General features: G+C 44.9%; 1 protein-coding gene across 2 annotated transcripts in view; it reads right to left on the bottom strand.

Moving 5' to 3' along the window:
• The window catches only part of PLPPR1 (phospholipid phosphatase related 1), a 135,102-nt gene extending 118,283 nt beyond the window's left edge, over positions 1-16,819 (bottom strand). For both annotated transcript variants that reach the window (XM_074855103.1, XM_074855105.1), the window contains exon 1: positions 16,564-16,819. The gene's annotated coding sequence lies outside the window, so the exon portion shown is untranslated. The remainder of the gene's footprint in view (positions 1-16,563) is intronic.
• Positions 16,820-18,034: the final 1,215 nt, after the last annotated feature.

Below are 18,034 nucleotides of genomic sequence, written 5' to 3'. Positions count from 1 at the left end.
TATTATTATCTATATACTTGCAAGTGAATGCATGTCTCTCTCTTGCTGAGACAACACAGAAACTTCCAAAGTAATTAGCCAAATGAACAACCTCATGCAAGAAATATTTAAAGTGATTAAATCAAGCAGTTTTTCCTTGACAGTGATAAGAAAGTGGATAGCAAGAAATTTACCCTGTGCTATAAGCCTTCCTTGCTAACCTTCTCATTCCCTCTCATCAAAATATTACACCTGCTTTCTTCTTCACAAACCTGTTATGACCAGGTACAGCTCTTGGATCCTCAGGGCTGTACTCTTTATTGGCAGAGCTTCAGTGAAGCCAGGGCTTTGTTCCTGACTGAGATTTGGGCCTTTATCACTTAACTGAAAAATTTCAAGTCCTCGACAAGGAACAAAATTAGCTACAACTCCTTTCAATGGTTTTCATCATGGATGCAGCAAGCCACCTGCTTTTCTATTTGCTAGGTTGCAAAGCAATGTCAGTCCTGAAGCTTGTCAAAATGGAAGAAACATTTATTTTAAAGTTAAGCAAGCATAACGGATTAGACTTCAAGGGTCTGATACAGTCCAGGGTGTGCTGAATTGTAAACCAAACATTGGTCTCTAACATCCAGTGGTGCCATCACTGTCAAACAAGAAAGTTGGCGAGAAATGGCATTAAGATGACCTTCAAGGGCTGCTGTACCCTGTTGCTGACTGGTTAAATCATGATAGAGCATGTGACAAAATTCACCTCTAGGTGACTGGCTCCTGCATTCACCATGCTCTTGGGCGAACGTCCTCTCTGCAAGTCTCTGGGGTCTAATTCTTGACTTTGACATTTCAACTGAGCTTGTGCTTAGCTATGATGCAGCCTGATGGGCTCCCATTCCTACAAACACCTCCATTTCCTGGGCAGATGCATTTAGAGCAGCTTGAGGGCTGGGGTTGCTTTGAGCAGTGTCCTCAAACTAGCTGTTCTGCCTGATGAGCCTGGCCAAAGACCTAGGGGCATGCTCACAGAACACTGAAGTGGCAAGGGGAGGTGAGAAAGGGTTTTGGAGTTATGTCTGCTCTGTCTCTACCTCAAATCACACACTGCTTACTGCCTTTGCTTGAGATGGCCTGTTTACAAGGCAGTGTCAGGCAGGTGAAGATTCAGCTCAGCTCTCCCACCTCCCAGACGAAGGCTCCCACCACTATCCTATGCGGATACTCAATCCAACAGTCATACCACAAAAAAGGTCACTGGTAGGGTTCAACCATTAGTTTTCCACTAGCATTATCTCCTGCCCAGGGAAACGTAACTACAGTGTCCCCAGTTCCCAAGACTGCATGACTTTGTGTGGCACTGCATGGCTTTGCACAGAACAACCAGCTGCAGGTACCTCAGGCTGCCTCCACATCCACCACCCCAGCAACTTCAGCCCTCACACATGTACCTGAACCAGGTTTGAGACACTTCCTGGGACGCTACCAAAACCACCCAAGCAGAGGGTAAATACTCTTTCATTTTGGGCCCTCTGCTACTACTATAAGCAGATACTTCCACCTGAGCTAGCTGCTGGAATCTGGGGTGAAACAGGAGGCTTTGTCTGGACAGAGGCATAACAGCACAGAAATACCAAGGAGAGGAGGACAGTAAAAACCACCCTTTTAACAGGTGGTAAAAACCACCTATTAATCCCTCTCTTTGCTGCATGATGAGCTTACCCAAGCACACAGAAATTAGAAACTGTAACTGAGAAACTTGAACTCTCTGAAAAAGTGCATTTCTAAAACCAATAATCTCACCTTTAAGATTCTAGCTGGCTGCAGGAATATTTCCTGTGAAATGTTTTTAGGGGTGATGAAACGAGTAAAGAAGCACTGCTACTCTTTACAGAGAGATAGCTGTACATCTCCAAAACAGTCATCACTGGCAACACTTTCCCTCTTTTGGGTTTAGAAAGCAAACAGCTGCCAGACTTTGCTTTGCTTGACTCCTATAGACCGCCCCACTGTGACTGTGGTGAAATCGAAATGTTTCACAGCATAAGTTGTAGACATTAGCTTTGCTATCACTCTAAAAGAAGGACAATGCAAACAAACTCATACTGTGAAGCAAGAAGGACAGAAGATGTTAGCTTTGATGCCTTTACAGAGAGAGTCAAAGTAAAAGGCTAGATGGTAAGAGCAGCGAGAGGGTTCAGGGTGAGGTTGAAACAGAGACAAAATGAATCCCATGACACGGGCAAGTGCAATCTATTAGAGAATGCAAAGGGCTAAATTCTGCTCTTCTTTACAAGCCATCACATAAATTACACGGATGCAAGTGTCAGGAGAGCATGGCCCTGCGTGTCCAGCCAGGCTTGCGTGCAGTTGTGGTTGTAGAAGGTAGATCTTGATTGGCAGCAGAAAACAACAGTCACAGAGCCAGCCCTCGTGGGACTGCCGGAGAAAGGTCAAAGAGCAGGCTTTCAGACAAAAAAGGAAACCATCCACACAAGGAACAGCAGAGATAATAAAAAAACTTGAGTGTCAAGATATTCTCCCACCTTTTATCCAAAGATCACAGGCCTTCAAGAGGAGCAGCAATTTAACTGACACTGGGTAATGCATCTACTTGAAGTATGTGCTCATGTGAAGAGTGGTATGACAATCGTGTACACTAATGTAACAGCCTTATGATAAAAAATTAAATCTGCTAGTTAGGAACACACCCTTGTCTCAGAGAAAATCTATAAGAGAAGACTGTATGGCACGTGATCAAATTTCACATAATACTGATTTTTTTCTCAATTTCAAATCCTTACCACTTCTTCCTTTTCATCATGCACAGAAGGGAACTACATTTCAATTTAATGTATTGTGTTTAAAATACATGCATTAAAAGAATACTAAAGTTGGCTTTTTTTTTTTTTTTCCTTCATTTTGACCATGGTAATTGTCCTTTCCTCAAAATCTATTTTTCAAAACCAGTCTAAAAAGTATAGCTTCTTTTAAACAAATAAAAAGACAAAGCAACTGACCTCAAAAATATTTTTTTCCTACAGTTTTGAGAAAGAAAACATCTATAATTGGCATATCTCATTAACAAACTTAGCTATGCTATGATAGTAATAAGTGGATAGCAAAGTGAGACTAATATTTTAATTAAGTGCTTTTCATTTCTAGGCTAATTTTCTTTATATTATGTAAACCTTTGAGGGTTACAGAAGCCTGTCCTATGGTAAATGGTGTGCTAAAAACACCATTCCTCAGCCAAATCTCTCTCACTTACATGCCCACTGCTTTTACTGAGAGCATTTTAACTCTTTTATTCAGTGTCTCCCTTTGCATCTAACCAAAACACCACTTGTAGCAACTCATCTCAAGGCCCTGGCTTCTTCAAGCTCGGACAGACTACACTATGATTGATCTTCCCAGGTACCCTCTTCAGGATGATGCTAATTATTAGGCAGGTAGTTACTGAAAATGTGAGTAGCTTGGATGCCTGATCTGTATCCACTCAGCAGCAGATAAGCTTCTCTTCCAACCACAGATATTGGGACTGGTGTAAAGACATCAGAGCAGTCACATATCACACTCAATATCCCACCTGACAGCAGCAGCTTCCAGGTGCTCAGCAGGCAGTAGCCAAATACATAATAATAAATTTACCTACAGCTTCTTCCTAGTCCCTGGACAGACAGGTAAAGACTCATGACCTAAATGCACCAGAGTACCCATCCTTTCTACTTCTGTCAAGCTAATTTGTATCCTCACCACTTGCTTTCTGGCCAAATCACCAAGAAGTGAAACTTCCTGAAGAAGTCTCTTGGTGTTAGCGCTCTTCAATGTAAGACTACACATTTGAGCAAGCTCCAGGTCTTTTTTTGTGTCAGAGAAGCTAATTTGATTTGATTGTTTTTCCATTAGGTTGTGAGACTGGGAGACACAGCTAGCAAAGCAGAGTGGAAGGTGACACGAAAAAAAGATGAGCATATACTGAGGGCTGACTCAAAACAGCCAAACACACATTTGGCTGGAAGAGAAATGCCTCAATAAATTGGTGTTCATTTCATGTCAGCATGCACAACGTAAGTGCTTATAAACAAACACAAGAACTATACACTGTGGAACTGTCCCCTGGAAGACTTCCGGAATCGAGGCAAGATCATCCATTTATTTAATCAATTGTTTTAGGCATTAGCCATTTTTATGTTAAGCAAGATAAAACTGGGGGTGGGGGGGGGGTGTGTGTGTACAATTTTTAAGTAATACAGCCACCAGAAAGTGCCTGCATTAATCACTGCTTAACCTGAGCAAACCAGAAATGAGAAAAAAAGCCTCAATTATTTTTCTATTTGACTTAACTTCACCCCACTCAATCTACCTTTTGCTGTGTGGTACATAAAACTTAGGCTACTTGCACAGGCTTATATTTCACCTTTCAAGTGAGACATGCCATCCTCTGCTATAAAACCGTATAACTCCACCAGCTGCAACAAACCAAGCTATTGTCAACAGATCAGTTCCATGAACTGTACCTTCATGCACGGACAGAAAGAGGGAAAGAGAAATGTATGCTCCTCTGGAAGATACTTATAAAGCTACCTTTTTAGAAGATGTTTCTGAGACAAGACATACATTATAGTGTTTGAAATACCAGTGAATGAAACTCCCTGACTGTTTGCACAGGAGGTCAAACAAGAGCATGTTCCAAGTGCAGAAACAGAGGAGAGATAAAAGTGCTGTAGACACACTAGTAAGAAGCTGCATGGCCTTAATCCCAATATAACAGCTCTGCAGCGTAGGACTGGTTTAGAGATATGACATTCTGTGTTAACATACTCATGAGTACAGACCCCAGGACCAAGTGGGGGGACCCCGTCTTCTGCTCAGCCTAGAAGGTATAAAGAAAACAGGATGGCAACAGAGACCAACTTTCATCCCGTAACACTGTGAGCATCAACAACTGCTGGTCACAGAACCACTACCATTTACACCATTTCAATCCCTTCCTTCTCCACCTCCACTTCACATCACATCACTTGCTTTCTGCCCTCCCACTGAAAGTCCAGCTATATCTGTGGTAACTCATATTCGTCATACATGGATACACTGTGCATACATTAGAGTTTTGCACAACTTTCAGGATAACAGCGACGCCCTCCCAGCACCTCAGCATTTGTTTGCAAGCTGTCACTGCTTGACTGTTCAGCTAAAGTTTACAGCAAACTGATAAAACAGGGCATGAACTGCTTCTGCTACACTAATACAGAGGGAGATAGAAGTTCTGAAAATTAGTTTCTAATCCCCATCTGTCACTCACCTGAACTGAAATATTTCCATTACCTTCTGTGCTCCACAACTCATCAGCAAAACCTTCCAGCAGGATTGTTTGAAGGCTTAAAAGCAAATAATTTAAAACATACCAATCTTGAATCACTGATGATTTGACCAAAACTCTGAGTCTCTTGCTGAGGCTGTTAAGGCTTAAAACAAACTCAAAACTGCAACTAATACTTGCAAGTAATCTCAGTTTACTTTCCTGACATAATGCAGTTACTGAGGAAGTTTCAGTTTACTCCTTCTGTCATCACCACAGGTAGCTGAAATCAAAACTCTATGAGAGAAAAGTAAATAAGGATTGAGAAGACCAGTACATTAAGGAAGGCCAAGACTGGACACCCAAGCAAGGTGAGAAAACATCAGACAACTCCTGTAGCCAAGATGGGAACAAACCTGAAAAGGACCTGACTCTTGCCAGCCAGGCCGTTGAAGGCTTTGTCACTGAATACATATAAGTAAACAAACCCCAGAAGAGTTGTGTGACTGAGTCACACCCAAGTACTCATACAAAACTGAAAAAGCTTGCAGTTCAGGTACATGGAATGTTGTTGAGGAGGATGAAGGAGAAAAACATGACTCATTTGAGTCCTGAGATGGACACCTCTGCTTTCAGGACAAAGGGCATGGACAGAGGAGAAAAAATGGCTTTTTCTATTACAAGAGGATGGAGGAGATGACAAGGGACAAAGCTCCACATAAAATGCACTGGCCTGCACTCATGGTCTAGGACTCGGGTATCCTGACCTCCTATCATCTCTCTCTGCCCACGGAGTCATTCAATGCAAACAAAATCCATTTAGGTATTGACACTACCTCTTCACTGAGGCGCAGAATGCAAAAGTCTCAAAGTGTGGTTTTCTGTCCTATGGTTTGATATGAGCTTTATTTGAAACGCTTACTGTGCTCCCTCTGTTCTGATTAACATTCCATTTACTGCCTGACTCACTCACCTCTCCTAGCTAAACAGCGTAGGTTTTATTCCTGCCTGTTTCCCTTGTTGAATGCTTCATAATAGAGATAAATATTTTTCCCTTTTTCTTTTTTTTTTTTTCCCCCTTACCTGCATCATTGACCGGCTTCTGCTGAAGGTCACCGAGCTAAATGAAATTCTACAAGCAGTAATACTCAGTATTTTGCTATGGCTATCTATCCCTACCTTGAATACCAAGGAAGAGGAATGGCAGCTTTAAAATGATTGCCTTCTATTGTTCCACAATACCGTAAGATTTTTTAAAATCATTCCACATCACATCTTTGCAACTAACAAGTGTGGTCTCCATGCACTTCATGGTAAAATTTAGTATGAGACCTGTGTAATGGGATTTAAAAAAAAAAAAAAAGCTGAACAGCTTTTTTGCTAGCCGTCAATCCCAGGGAAAACATCTTGAAATAAGGAATCAGCATGATCCCTGCAGGAATTTAGAAGCCAGACAAATATGTATCAAAACAATAATGAAAAGTAGCCTTTACTCAACAGATCATTCCATTCTTTTGACAATTACCATTTTCTGAAGTCCTCCTGTCTTTGGAACTCATGTCGCTCACACTCACAAGCGTATTTTCCTGCCCCATAAAAAGAGTAATGCAACCAAACATCTGCTCTCTGGTGCATGCATTTTAGATGTGTGAAGCCATTTCACTGAGTTATTCAGCCAAGAACCCCATGAATAACTTTGGACAAGATTAAGTCATCTTTAAGGACTGTGAGATACATCCATCAGACCAAGTCTCTAGCAGCAGCAGCAACTGTCTCTACTGTATAAATGAAGCCAGGGGAGGAATTCCTCTTAAGATAAATGAAACCTCACCATTACAAAAGGATGGCAACATTAATAATTTAAGATATGAAGATGTTAGTTTCCCAAGAAGAAATGACTGAGGAAAACAGGGTTGTACATTAGCCAAGGTGAGTTCTGGTAAGCAAATGAAGACTTAGAGAAAAAAAACAGTCTGTTCTGAAACACCAATCAAGTAGGTACTTCTGGTATCAAAAAACAACTTAAAATACTTTAAAAAAAAACCCTGCAAATTTGGTCAGAAATTTCCTTCCTGATAATGCTGAAGTCCACAGTGGAAAACTTCAGTCACTGAGCGTGTATCATCATCATCACTGCCATATTCTCCCCTTTGGCTGTCAACTTGCCTTTGCAATGCTGCATCAGCCAGAGACCAAAGAGAAAGTGCTGTCCTAAGAGGGCACTGACATAGCAGACTAACATCTCCAGCTACTGCCAGAAACGTGGCAATGAGCAACACAGTAATTTTCAAAGCAAGTATCTCCCACAACCCAGTTCAACAGTGTAAGTTAGAGTAATGATGATCAGCACATTTATAGTATCCTGGACACAGATGAGTAATACAAATTTCAGTCATGTGTTGAAGGAACAACATATTCCAACTTTTGTCCTAACTCCAGATCACCAGGAATGGTACTAACATCCATCCCCAAGTTAACTCGGTGTAACCTAAGTTGGAATACAGTTTATGTCAACTATTAATACATACTATCAATATTAATTATTTTCAAATAACATCAGTTATCTGATAATAATTAAATTTTTTTGACCACTGAAAAAATATTTATAGGGTTGTTGGGTTGAAAGAAGTTACAGGATGAGCTCCTTCTCAAAATGGATTAGCTGATCTTCTAAGAGCTTTGGTTTTCCTTTGAGCACCCTAGTGGTGTTGATTCCAAAGACAGGAGCATTTGATTGGATAAATGACTGCAGATTAATTGCAGATCATTATGTACTAGAAAATACGGAGTATCATGCCAGGAAATGCAGAGCTAACAGTATTGAAAAAATGTCAGCAAGTTTATTTACCATTTCCTTGACCTATATATTCTTATTTAGAGAACAAAGCCAGCAGGAGGACAACAAAGTCAATGATATTTACTCATTTTTTTGCCATTCCAGCCAGAGTCTCTTTCTGTTACTCTTTGTTTAGCCTGACATTAATACTTCTTCATGCAAATAGTTTATTCATGACTCTTGTGGTGATCAGAGATGAGGTCTGATGTCATGCTTAGGCAACAAGATTATTACAAGTTTTGAAAAAAAAAAAGACTGTCTCAATCTTTCATCTCAAGAGCTGTTAACAGAGTGGCAGGAAAATCCGTCTGGTCCCTGTTCTGTAGGAACAAATGCAGTCACTTCCTATGAAATCACAGGCAATACTAAACAAATGCAATCCATCGAATTCACACAACTGCTACTCTGTTGAACACCTGCTGCATGCTTTCCCTTCTCTTACGGGAACTGGTGAATCCAAAGGAAAGAGCAGTGAAAGGGCTTGGGGACATGCTTTTGGTCAACAACTCCAGCAGGTAGTTTCAAAATTGAACTCTGGGTAACTAAAAGAAAGTTTTTACAGAAAGAAGCTGCAAACCATAAAGAGACAAAACAGTGGTGCAAAACAAACAAAATATTTCATTATGTCTGAAATAACACCTGTTTTCTTCCTGTTAGCAAGAAAAACAGTTTATGGCTTTGGTCACCCCAAAACAATTTCCTTCCCAGTTCCCAGCTCTCCTACTTTAACTCTTATTTCCATCATAGAACCACAAACTCAAAAAAATCTCCATAAGAATCAAATTGATGAACCCAGATATGTACACAGAGTAAGCACACATAGGGGACCTTCACTGGATCCTTAATCGCTTTTTGTTACTTCAACGTCCGTGTCCCTTCTCTTGTTCTAGATACCAAAGTCAAAAGTATATTCATCTCTGCCAAACTCAAGACACTAACACAACACAGAAAAACAGATAAACCCTCACACTCTCAACTGGAAATAAACAACGAAAACAAAAAAACCCCTAATGCAACACAAAATGGTGGATCATTTTATGTTTGCAATTTTAAGTAAACATAAAACAAGCCCTCCAAAAAACAGCTCTACATCAAAAAACAAAATTGTATGCATAATGTTTCTGCTCAGTGTTTTGGGCCAAAACTTTTCAGAACTGAGTAATTTTTGGCAGAAATGTGTATGTTCCAGAATTCTATTTTGCTATGGAAACTGCCTGCATAAGAAAAACAAAGTCATAGACCTGCCATTTCTACTCAAAATTTCCTCTACTTTCATACAAATCATACAAATGAATGACTGGCATACAGTCCTTGAACAGCTTCTCTTTAAAGATCATTCCTTGTAGCACAGACAGTCCTTTTCTTGCTGAACACCTGTGAATTAGTTATATGCTGCAACTGCCTTGCATAATCTGTTAGCTGATGTAAGTTGTACACCTCCAATATCCCCTAGGTGAGCTGAACGCAGTGACAGCCTGTGGGTGGGTCAGGTGCTGTTTTGCTTATGTGAATTACATCTCCTTTAGGACAGCTGGCAGGACAGATTAATGTGGCCTTACGCTATCTCTGCATTGCCTTTACAGCTTCTGTATAATGCTCAAGTTGAGTATCACCAAACCTCTCATTTTCTTTCCTTCCAGTTGCCTCTGTCCTTATCTAACCTATCTGAAAATTTCCAAGTTGTTTCTCAGATACTTGGGTCACTGGCTCCACGCACAAGGGCACGCATGAGAGCAGAAGAAGATGTACGATATGTGATAAGCCCACATAAACAATGGCCTCTCTCCATTCACTGCTGTAGCAGTGCCTGCAATGATTACGTACCAAAGATTTTTCTCTTGTGTTTTTGGCAGCCTCACAGTAGCTATGTGGTTACTACAACCCATAGACCCACCTCTCATTTTCCCAATACCACAGACTCCTACAAAGGGCTGCCCTCTGTCTGATGCTCATCGGCACAGAAAACCAACCTGCAACCAAGTAGCCAGGATACCACTCCATGTCTGCATACTGTCTGCATTTGCACTACACAGCCCCATGCAGCCAGCAAGTAGCAGCGTCTCAATGAAAGCCTCAGGAAGCTGGGTATTTCTTGAAGAGTATTTTATTTTTCTGGTATTTGCTGAAAGACATTACCTACTCCTAATGCCTTTCATGACTGACAAATTGCATTACATCTTCTCATGTCTTTCCAAATAACAGTCACTGTATTCTCGAGATAACCAAGATTAATTTGTCTGAGTGATGCAAGGATATGAAACCTTCATCAGTTTGTGGCTTACATTTACACTGGGGAGGCCTGAAATTCCCTTGATTCAGTCCAGTGTTAGAAGCGTAACACTGGAGACTGGTGTCTTCTGACTGACCTGGTCCTACTCTTAAGAAATATACCAACTATCACCACATATTTCTTAAAGTGGAGCCCTTTCAACCAGCAACTCAAATCCCTGAATACCCCAGTTGTGAAGATGATCCACTGTCAATTAGTTTTTCATATAAAGTTCTTTAAAATCTGTTCCACTTTCTGCTTGGTAGATTACAGCCAACAGTTCTGCAACCTAGCAAAGGTTTTGAGCTACCTGACATTATCTCAAAGTCACACCAAAAAGATGTGCAAACACTTCTGTTCCATATACATGTGTATCTTCCCTCCTCTGTCGACAGCGTTACCAGCACAGTGACTGATAAGACACCCCACCAGGGTACCTCTTCATCAGGAGCACAATCATGCTCAGAGCAGCCAGCGGACATGACGCTTACAAAGAAACAAATAACATTTTGGGGCACTTTGCAGTCTACTGGGGCCATCATCCCACAGCCCTGCATTTTGTAGGCTGCCCTGTCCTGCTTGTCGTCAGGTCTGCTTGAAGTGGCATGGCATTTCATGAGCAGGGCCCAGGTACTCTGAGAGGCACGAGAGAGTTTTAGCATAGGAGAGCACAAGTGTGTACAGCAGGTTTGCTCTGTGAGAGGGAGAGATTCCTGCATGAGACTATGCAAACAGTTCTGGCTTCATTTAACCAAATCTGGCACTGCTACTGGAACTGCGTTATTCTGACAGTTACTGAGCAAGTTTCATTGGCATTACAACAAAGCTTCGAGCATAAAGGAGCATGATTTAGGTGTTTCAGGGAAGAAGAGGCATGCTTTTACAATGACTCTTCATTCTTCCAATACTCTTCCTTTCTCCCATAAATGCTTCTCATGGGATGCTCCAAAAATCCCAGCTGTGTTTTATGAAATTATATTTTTCAAGTTTCTTGCTAAATATTTCAGTCAATTTAAAAATACGTAGCTAATACACACTGAGTCTCTCTTCAGTTCATGCGTTATTAAACACCCCCCTTCATGCACAAGGAATGGAAGAAGGGCTGGAATAAGTAGAAAAATAAGTTACTGTAGAAGAACTACCCGTAATTACTCAGCAAATACAATAAATTATTGTATATGTGGAAACCAAACATACTTCATTTTGTTGTCAGTGAGTATTTTACAAGTGTGGGCGACAGAAGCACACAGCAGAATATAAATGTGATACAACTGCCTTTTGCAGTATGCATGTTTCCATCAAAGTTGGGTTTTTTTCTCCTCCTCCTCTCCTTTTGATTGATTTACACTGATGGATGGTGAAGTAGGATTCTGAGTTCACCAGTGCCTCAGCAAAGCAGTAAAAAGTAGCACAAGAAACATATATGAAAATTCACACTGAAACTTCATGCCCCCATTTGAGCTACCGAACAGGGCAGCTCTTCTAAAGAGGGTCCAACCCTCAACTTCTCTAGAAGCCCATTAGCTTTAAAAAATTCTAAGCAGGCATTGAGGTCCACTCAGATGAGACTATGTCAGCGACACCACGCATGAGATTCAGACATGCTTCTTGAGACTTACACAGCATCTGTCCTCAGAGAGGCTTTGCAACTGGGCAGAGTTCAACTTCCATTTTAAAATTAGTTCCACCTTCTGAGATTCTAATAGTGGACTTAGAGCAATTCAAAGAGTCAATGTCTCACAGACATTTGCCTTGAATTCTGCAAACCCTCTCTGTCATCAATAATAAGAGCCATTAACTCTAAATGTTGCTCCTCCATAGGAAACTTTTCTGAGCAAAGAATAGCCCTCCACTTGCTAGAGCACAACAAAAAGAAAATAAAAATCAAAGGAGAGGTGCATTGTCAAGGCTATTTAAACAAGTGGCTTAAAGGAGTAAAGGATGTGTGGAAACGTAACCACTGTATTGTCATGAATGAAAGTGACACCTTTAAAACAAGAAAATCAGAAACCTCAGTCCAAATGCAAAGGATGTCCAAGCCCATGGGTAACTTTAAACCTCTATCTGGCAGATACAATTCTGTTAGTTGGCAACAAACGGCATGCCTTTATACATTTATGCTAGTCCTCAGATCCCTAGAGGACATGGTAAATCAGTGATTAGCACATTTGTGCATGTGGATCTGCCTTGAAGCTAATTCCTGTTCTGGTTAAGATATGAGAATAATGCAGCATGAATCCTTCAGTAAAACAGATCAAAACACTGCCTTATATACATAAGCCCATTCTGTCCCCATTCCCCCACCTGTGGCCACCCCTCTCCGACTAATTATGTCCTCAATCACTCCCGTATGATTTTCACTATAACCAGAAAGAATGGCAGCTGCACAAGACACACCAGACGCTATCATGGGATGTCCTGCACCCCACAGTAGCAGAGTTCGACCCTTCTGAAATAAAACACAGAAACCCACCTGGGTAAGGAAAGTTACCTGGTATTTCAAGAGGATGAACAGACTGTGATCCACATGCTTATTAGAAAAAAAGGTAGCACAACAAAGATTACCATATGAATGATGCTACCCTCTACTCCCTACAAATGCACGGAATTGCCCCCATCACTGTTACAGATGATTCAGGCATTTACTGACTGTAAGGAGGTCTGACTGTTGACAACACAGACAGGCTGTTCATCACTGTTTTGACAGTGCGCAGGGTACAGGCTACCAAGAGAGCAGGTTTTCCAAAAAGGGAGGAAATGAGTGAATGTTGGCCCCATATCTAACAACCCAGCTAACAATTACTCAGAGTAGCTACTGATTCTGTAGTCTCCTTTTCAACCTTTGTTCATGCCACCCAATAGACATTGGAGGTAGCATGGTTTTAACAAAAGCATGAGATTTTCAGAATCATGACATGCATCATGGACAACAATGCCGCTCACAACTGTGCTCTCAGATGCTGCTAAGCAAGCATTTCTGAAAAGCACCATTGAAAAACAAGTTTCACCCTGGATATGCAAACCCAGCAAACAATGCCTAAAAGAGAGGGTATATGAGTAAGCTGCAGCACCAAATTCGCACACTAGTAGCAATAAACATGCTGGTCATTAGTTTTGTATTTATGCCCCATCCCAACATCTACCTATTATAAACCCCAAGAACTTTGGGTGTTCAGAGAACTGGGTTTGCAGATTGATGTTTGCACCCAGACTTTTCCGTATGTGATCAGGTTAAAAAAAAATAAAGAGAAAAAGAAAAATCCAAAAAGAAAGAAAACATCGCCTATGAAGAGTAGAGGGCTAAGTCTGCAGAACTCAATGTAACATCAAGCCAGGCTATCTGAAGAGCACGGATTTCCTCTAAAGTTGGGAAATTCAAAGCACAGAGCATCTCAGAGCCACAGCAGCAAGTTCTGGAGAACTAACTTCCCAGCTGCCAACCAAGTTGACACAACAAAACTGAACCTGTTTAATTCAGATGGGAATCTCACCTGGGAAAGAATGGACTGAAAGCCAAGCAAAGGCTTCAAGACTTAAGCTGTCATAAGCAGCAGTGGTCGCACTTCCTAAGAAATAACCACTCTGATTTCAGTCTCTCAGAACGAGGTGGCACAGCTGATTTCTGCACCTTTCTGTGAAAACTAGTGAGAACTGACAATGTATCACAGATTTGCTTGGCATAAACCACTAGAGAGAGAAAAGAGAGGTTCACAAGGGTTTCTAGCATCAGCACTACAGAATTTGTCTTTGTTCCACCTTCATTTTCAGGAACCAACGACGGGGAAAAATAATCTTGAAGACAGATCTTACTCTTGAAGAGTCGCCAACATAAAAAGTCTTTCACCGTAACTTCAACCAGTACAAGCAGGCCAGCATTAGTGGATTTAAAAATGTTTCTTTTAATCATTGATGATATGTAGCTGGTTTCCATTAGAGAAGTTTGCATATCTTGAGGGCCTAGTTCCACAAAATGACAATTTCACAATCAAATCCCAGTCAAGTGATATTCACAATAGGTCCTCCTGAAGACAACTGGAAAAAGACACGTCCTTCATGCTGTTGTATTAGCTACAAAACTGCAAGATATTTGTGGCTGCAGAAACTATTAAGAAGAAAAATTAGAGCAGTAGAAAGTAGGTTAATCAGTACGACATACGATGTGATGAAGTAACAATTATGGAAATGTTTTCCAATTTAAAATAATCCCTCAAAACAGCAAAGTGCGTCTAGACTCCTACCATTGAACAAAGAGGCAGGGAAGAATGAGCAAAATAAAAAAAAAGCAAAGTTTTTCGTGATGATCAAAGCTGTCAGAGAAAATTAAGGTACAATATTAAAAAAAAAAATACAGCTATGATGTACTTGCAAATTCAAAAATCTCCTTCTGCTACTGAACTCTCCCAGTTCAGTCAAAATAAATCTCCAATTACACACCCAGCAAAAGGTTCTCTAACTGAGCAGATGTGACTGCATGGCTGAGGGATTAAGGATACGGTTCCCCACCAGCTCCTCCTCTGATGTCTCATCAATCAAAAAAAAAAAAAAAGCATGGTCTTTATTGTGTGTTGAAACAGGTTAATAAGCATCAACACGTAGCACAGTTTTGCCCAGTAAGTCTATATATTCTGCAACAAGTTTGCATCTGCCATCAAAGGAGAAATAGCACTATCATCCTTGTTGATACACGTGGGTTTAGCATGTTTTTCAGCATCACTGGTTTTCCACCCAGAGTGAGCATAAGCCAACACTGAAATATGCCACGTGAGAGCTAGCAATGAAAGCTGAGGAAAGGAAGGAATACAAATAAATTAGGGGAGGTAGTAGGGAGCTGTTGTCATAGCTCCCTGTACTTGACAGGCCCTCAGCTGATGTAAATTTTGTCCTTTCTTTCCTCCCCTATGTCAAGACTCCAAAGCTAGTTCTCCTCCAGCACAATACATTCAAACTTACCTATGGACAAATGCGGAAAAGACTTCCCCTAAGTTCTTACCCATCTCTATTTTTAGGAATAGCCCCCCAAGAAATCACACCTGAGAGTAGCTAAAGATGACTTAAAAAAAAGGGAGGTCCAAGCAATGTCCTCGGACTAAACTGGATCTTGAAATTCAAAGGCTGAGGGCAGTCACACGGAGTAGCCTCTGCCTCAGAGGTAACCCCTTCTGCAGTAACTCCTCCGGAAACCTTCTCTCCCAAGTCAAGCACAAGAGCCCATTGTACAAAACTGAAAGGCTTTAAAAAACATCCTTGCCTGTGCCCAAGTAGAAACTCTGAGCACAGTGCCACCACCTCACCATTCCGATCTCATCTGCAATAGGGAGGGTGTCACCTGAAGTCCCTGATCTGTCCCCAGGTGTCTTCATGCCCCCACAAAGACCATATAACATGCAGGACCAGTACTCTTACACATTTATTTCTTCACCCAGACGGATGAAGAAAACTATTGTACAACCTCAGATGCCAGCTAGGAAATCTCATCACACTACCCGCAAGCTTTAAATGACAGCTGATCAAAATGCCTGCGTTTCTGCCTTTTGGTACCACCTAGGTTTCCTAGAGAGACAAGATGCAGGGTCAGGTCTCTCAAAGCATCCAAACCCGACAGGGACACGGCATATAGTGACATTTTCGCATCGCCGCTCCACGCAGTGCAGCCACCCCGCCCCGCGGCAGCGCGCCCGCCGGCCCCTCCCGAGCTCCCGCCGACTCCGCAGCCGGGCGAGCGGCCGGGCAAGCAGAGCGCCGGCGGGGCACGGAGGGCCGGGAACGCGGTATCCGTGCCCCCCGACGGCCGCCTCTCCGCGGCCGCCGCCGGGAATCGCCGCTCCGTCCCCGCTCTCGGGGCGGAGGCCACCCCGCAGCCGCCGCCTCCGGGCCCGCTCCTCGCCCCCGCGGGCCACCCCGGCCCCGCACGGCCCCGGGCCGGGGCCGCCCCCCGGGCTCTGCCCCCGCGCTGCTGCCGGGGCGTCCCGGGGGCGCTGCCGGACGCGCCCGCGGGCTCCCGCGCCCCGGCCCGTCGCGGCGCGCAGGAGGGCGGCGGGGAAGCGGCAACGCCGCCGCGTCGCCCCGGCTCCCGCCGCCCGAACGCCCCCGGGGCCGGGCCGGGGCCGGAGGCAGCTCCGCCCGCGGGCTCCCACCCGCCCCTCGCCGCCCGCCCCGGCCTCCCCGCGCCCGCCCAGCCCGGCTCACCCCGCGGTGCGGAACGGCGCGGCAGCCCCGCTACGGGCGCCGGTCTCCGTGCGGGCGGGCGGGCAGCGCCCGCCGGCCGGGCATCGTGGGCCGCCCTCCCGCCTCGGCGCGGAACGGGTGAGGGGGGGGGCCGGGGCCGCCCTCCCTCGGCCTGGGGCTGCTCGGCCGCCGCCGCCGGCTCCTCCCGCACGGCGCCCGGAGGATCCCCGGCGCGGCTCCCTGCCCTCGCCCGCCTTCCCGCCGCCGGCCCCGGCTTCCAGCCGCCCGCCCCGGCTGCGGAGCGGAGGGCGGGGACAGGGGCCGGCTGGGGAGGGGCGGTCGGCGGGGAGGGGAGTGGAGCGGAGGGGATGGCAGCGGAGCGAAGAGGATGGCAGCGGTGGGAGCGAGACCCCCCCCGGCCCCGCCGCCGCTCCCCCCGCCCGGCCCAGCGCCCTCCTTTGTGCCGGCGCCGCCGGTTCCCCCCCCGCCCCGGGCTGTCCCTGCTCCCGCAAGCCGCGGGGGCGGGGAGCAACGCGACCCCCCCCCCCCTCCCAGGGACAAGTCGGCCCTTGCCAGGCAGAGGCTGGACGCGGCCCGGCAGCCCCCTTCCTGCTCTTCCTCCCTGCCCCGGACCTGCCGCGGGGAGCACGCAGCTCCGGTGGCTTCCCCCAGCACCGCCACGGGCTGGACTGTGCACCCCCAGGAGAAGGGGGCGGGGAGGGGAACGAACGCCGAGAGCGAGGCGAACGCGCGATGGAGGGGACCCGGCACGGCCTCGGTGCCCCCGAGCCCAGGGATGCTCTGGCTTAGAGGATCCTCGAAGCCGGGAGCACGGGGCATGGCAAGGGCAGCGGGGCGGGGTGCGGGCCCTGGCCAGCCTCTCGCTGGTGTGCCTTCGGCCCCGTGGCTCCTCGCAGCCGCGCAGGGCGCCGGGCAGGGCTGCTGACCGAGGCCGCTGCACGCTCCTGCGGGCCCTTGCACCTGAAGCGCTCTTGCCAATGCACCTTCACTGTAAAGTGTAAAAAAGTAGCAGCCGCAAGCTAGAGTAAATCAGGACAACCCGATCGGTGTCTGTGGAGCAATGGAGTTTCGGTCCTCAGTTGCCAAGGTGGGTGCAGAAGCATTTCTGGGTACTTCATTACCCCTATTTCATGGGTGGCGAGCACGCTGCCACATGGCAGCGAGGTGATGTGCCCAAGGTCACCGGAAAGCCCAGACTGTTCCCGTCTCACCAGCATGCATCGTGGGCCACATGGACTGAGGGGCACGTGCAGACAAGTCATATAATGGCATCCATGTAAGCTGAGAAGTGTTAAGTTTTGTCTGCTGCAATGCAGAGGAAAACATTTATGTATCCAGAGCCCTTTGCCTTTGTAAGACATCAGGAGCACAGGCACAGCCCACTGAAGACGTCTCAGTTGTGGGAGAGAGGTATTCCCATTCGTTTTGCAACAGCATGGGCAGCATCAGTCTGATTGTACCTAAAGACCGA

This window comes from Strix uralensis, chromosome Z, assembly GCF_047716275.1.
Source record: "Strix uralensis isolate ZFMK-TIS-50842 chromosome Z, bStrUra1, whole genome shotgun sequence".
In the NCBI taxonomy this organism is placed as follows: domain Eukaryota; kingdom Metazoa; phylum Chordata; class Aves; order Strigiformes; family Strigidae; genus Strix; species Strix uralensis.
The sequence above is the reverse complement of the archived record's forward strand: the minus strand, read 5'-3'. Positions and strand labels throughout refer to the sequence as shown.